General features: G+C 35.3%; 1 non-coding gene across 1 annotated transcript; it reads left to right on the top strand.

Moving 5' to 3' along the window:
* Window positions 1–4,376: 4,376 nt before the first annotated feature.
* LOC128284854 (small nucleolar RNA R71) lies at window positions 4,377–4,480 on the top strand. The gene has a single exon (XR_008275274.1). It is a non-coding gene; the product is annotated as a small nucleolar RNA R71 (small nucleolar RNA).
* The last annotated feature ends 251 nt before the right edge of the window (window positions 4,481–4,731 follow it).

Genomic DNA, 4,731 nt, shown 5'->3' with positions numbered 1-4,731 from the left:
ATTGAAAAATTCTCATGACCACCTAATTTAATTGCACATCGAATAAATCGATTAAATCATTCCCAAAGTTGTAGAATTTTCTTCTAATCCAAATGGAATCAGATGGAGCTTTTGTTGAGCTAGCGGAGGGACCAATCAGACATATACAATTAGGCTCTAGTGATTGTAAGTATGTCTAGAAGCATCATTCCAATAATTAGCAATTATTGAATCATGGAGTCAGTCCACAAGGAGTACCATGATTGAAAACTTCTTATTGTATACTCATTTAGAAAGCAATTCATCCAGCTGCTTTGGCCAATAACCTCGTCATGTGTGTGTTACCCTTATATGATATCCTTGATTCTTTTGAGTTGAATTCGTTCACTCAATACAATCCTATTTTATCTCATTTTCACCTTTGTGTCTTTTTATTGATCAATATGATCACTGTCAACAAATAACTATGATAAATTGCTCATTTAAGAACAAGCAACCCGTGGCGGCATTTCATATTTATCAATTAACACAATGCCAATGAGAGGATATCATTAACTCTTTAATTGAGGTATGAATTCCATTGTTTCTAGTAAAGCTATGCCATACATAAGTCATGTACCCAACATACCAGCTATGGGCTCGATCATCTTTAGAGCATAAGCTTCCACTTATATCAAGGCACATGAGTTGCGTAAGCATGGTCAGTGACTAACTCAGGATTTAGGTAAATCAGACCATAAACATCATAAGTGAATTAATTCACAAATGGATTTAGAATTAATTCATCTTGGGTTCAGTCCAATGTATTATTCTACCAATGAATACATCTATGTCAATACTCATGGAGTCAACTACTCCAATTGGAAGTGTAGACGACATAATAATCCTTCCCAATATTTGAATAAAATGCTCACTTTGATTCTTTTATGGGATTATGAGCTCACTTAGATTATTTATTGAAGTAAGTTGTCTTTCTTACAATGTAAACATTATTTACAATGCCACTTATCTTCAATTTGAACTTTAGACAATTAATGAGCTAACATTTGGTTGTCACAATTTCGCTATGCATGCAAAATATAAAAGACATAAATACGAAAGACATAATAGTGAAATGTGAAATTAACATTATTTATTTATTCATCGATCAAATAAATAGAAAATAATTACATTTTTACTACAATATGGGCACTTTTCCTAACACCGGCTAACTGGGTTCGCCAATCAATTGGGCAAACTGGGGGTTCAACAAAATTCAGATGGACTTGGTGTTTGCTAAGGAAGTTTCAGCAAAGGTGTTCACTGAACAACAGTGTACGCCAAATGAAATGGTAAAGGGTTTTCCTTTTTCACTGCGAGGCAAGTTCGTTAATGTGCCGGTGAGCTAAAGGTTCGCCAGTCTGTTTAGCGAGTTAGGGTTCGCCAGTTTGTGTGGCGAACTGGGTACGCTAGGTAAGTTGCGAATTGAATTCACTGGTCAAAGATACTGTCAGACTCAAATTAGGAAAAAGTGATTTAGTGTATAGAGGAATAATTTACGTGCAAGTAATGTTTTTCCTAAATCAGATAAAGTATCTAAAGATATCTAAGACTCTTAGGTCTATAAATAAGACCCTTGATTCAGTGAAATTCTTCATTGAATATTCTGTCATCAAGTCTTTATTCTGAAAATTATGTTCATAGCAATCCAGGTAAGTCCTCATCTTGTTAAGGTTGATTTTCTTTAGAGCTAGGTTCATATACATGTGTGAATTTTGAATGCTCTGTTAGTAATAAGTTTGTTTGTTGCAAACCAGTTGGACCATCTTCTAGCGAGGATAAAGGCAAAGCCAAAATTGTTTAAGTTCTCCGTTTCTGGTGAGTGGTTTAAGATTATTCCAATTATGTTCATAATTTTGATAAAACGTTATGATTTTGAAAATAAACTCTATTTTTAAAACCCAAAATTAATTTTTTTGGAAAAATCTGTTTAAGCTACGAAACTCAGTTTTCAAAATACGTTTTCAAAAAGATGATTTTAAAGGCATAGTTTTATACAAGCTCTTATACGAGCCTCTGATTATAAGAATGTTTTGGAAGAATGGTTTTTAAACTTAAGTGCAAGCTTTTTTTTTAAAAAAAATGTTTTTATCTCTGATCTATGCGAGCTCTTTGCTAAGTTCGCTCTACGGAGCTTTCTTTGTGGCTCTATTTTGTGTGAGCCCTCTATTTAGCTTTGCCTTAGTGCGAGCTTTCTATTCTTTGTGCCGCTTAGTGAGCCTTTTGATTGGTGTACCAATAGTTTGAATATTCACCCATGTTAAGTCTCACTCTGCGTGTTCCTTTAATAGCATAAGCTATTTTTAGCCTCACTCTACGTGCTCCTTGAGAATATGGGATTTTGTTAAACCTATGGTATGTCTCATTCTGTATGCTCCTTGTGAGTCAGGTTGGATATAACTTACTCAACAAGACATGTCTTCTGTTTGATGAACCAGTTGCGTGACCTAAGGCCGACTCTGTTTATGATTTCTGTTATGTGCGAGCAAGCCTTGTGTCTCTGTTATAAATTCAAATTCTATTTTGTTTTTGAAAAGGAATATGGCCTCGAAAGATTTTAATTCGAGTCTCTTTTTTAATGCAAGTTTTAAAAAGAAAGGATTTGTAAACATTATTTTAAAACTGATTTCACAAATTTCTTTTTAAGGCATGATCTAATGATTTCTAATTATTCACTAAGTTCACCTTGAACTCACCCACTCCTCTCTTACTTCTTAGGTATGTAGATCACGGATGGTATAAGCAAGGTCAATGATCCAGCGAGGCACTTGATTGATATTAGCGAACCATAAAAGTTGGGCCATGGGTTTATGTCATGCTGATTTGAACAATAGTTATGGTGTTGAATTAATTATTAACTAATTTTCCTAAGTATAAAAGTACACTATGCTTTGTTGTTAAGTACACTATGGGTTTATGTCATGGATTTTGCTTTCTGTCTCATAATTAATAAATAGATGTTATTTATTTATGTTTATTTTGTTATTTGGCGATCCATGCATGTAAATTACTTTCGTACCCTTGTAGTGTAATATTATTTACGTGTGAACCATTGGTTATTGCATACTATAATGACTATTGCAATAATTTAAGACATGCGAAGCCCTATATACATTAACCACATATACATGCGTACCCTTAGCTTCATGAACCCTTACACGTGTGTGATCTCATGAATTTATGCAAACCTTGTTTAACTGTGATAGCCTTTAGCATGCATGTTTTCCTTATTTCAGAAGCCTTAAAGTGTGATGCAAACCTGTAAGTATTTCTAAGTGTTTGGAATTATTGTTACATATTATAGTGAACTCTAATGTGTCTTGTGTGTGAACCCTTGTGTGTTATGTGTGTGTCCTCCGCTACTTTGTTGATGACTAACACTATGTATGCATGCTATGTATAAGTGGTGTATTGGAGGTTAGGTTAGAAGTTATCGGAGAGTCACTTTTGTGGCTAATGTGGCACGCTAGATTCAAGTTGGACTTTCCCGGATGGACCTGGGATGTTACAGGCTTATGGTGCGCAACCTCTTCCTTCTCGTTCGTATGTTTGTCGACATCTTATGGAATTTTCTCTTCTTCATGGATGGGTTTGGTTGGTGGTTTCTATTCCTTTCCCAATTGCACCACGATCACCTTTACTTGCTCATTCCCATCTCTCTAAGGGTTATTTTACGTGTTACTATTGGGACTCTGGCCATTTTGTTTTTTGGAACAGTGCCATTAATTGGCTCATATGGTCACAGAGGTTATCTATTTAGGTTCGAGTTGTCCGCATATAGCTTGGACTTGTCAAATGTCTGTCTTTATTGTTTACATCTCCCCCTCTAGTCGATTGAATCTTTGACCACATGCAATATGGTCATTTTGCATGAATCGTTGTTGCAATGGTGGATATTGATAAGGAGGATTCAGTCAAGTTTGAGCTTGATTCATACCTTCTTAGTTACCTCCCCACTTGAAATTTGGATGATCCCTCCAACTAGGATTATAAGTATTTGAATAGGGGTCTCGACCTCTATTATTGATGTAGCTTGCCTCTTCCGGTTGGTTTTCATAATATGGATCTGCTCTCGTTAGCTTGACTAGTGTCTCTAAATGATTAGCTTTTCAAAGATTCATTGAAATAAATCATCGTTGTTTTCTTCCTTCATAGCTTTTATTGTTGGCGGCTTTGATTGGCATATGAATCTCTCATTAGGTCACATGTACGAATTCATGGCTATATCTTTAATGATTTTGTAGGCTTGTTCATAGGTATGGAACATGAGAGATCCTCTAGATGCTCCATCTAGGCTCAATTTAATATGTCTATCAACACCATTATAAAAAATTTGTATCTAGAGCCATGTTTGCAGTCTGTGATGAGGACAATTCTTTAGCATTTTCTTGAAATGATCCCATGCCTCGTATAGGGATTCACCTTCCAATTATTTAAAATTGGAGATTTTTAGCCTCAACTGAATAGTTCGATTAACTGCGAAAAATTTATAAAGAATTTTTTCCCTCTAGATCATTCCATGTGGTAATGGAACCTGGTTGTAATGCGTCTAACCAATCAGCTACATTGTCTAAAACGAGAATAACCAAAGACACACGGCATTATCAGATACCCCATTGTATTTGAAAGTGTTGCATAGTTGAAGAAATCACTTCAAGTGCTGATTCGGATCTTCAACCATGTTCCCTTTGAACTACAGTGTGTGTTGGATCA

Source organism: Gossypium arboreum, chromosome 11 (genome assembly GCF_025698485.1).
Source record: "Gossypium arboreum isolate Shixiya-1 chromosome 11, ASM2569848v2, whole genome shotgun sequence".
NCBI classification, from domain to species: Eukaryota; Viridiplantae; Streptophyta; class Magnoliopsida; order Malvales; family Malvaceae; genus Gossypium; species Gossypium arboreum.
This window is presented reverse-complemented; position numbering and strand designations above follow the sequence as displayed.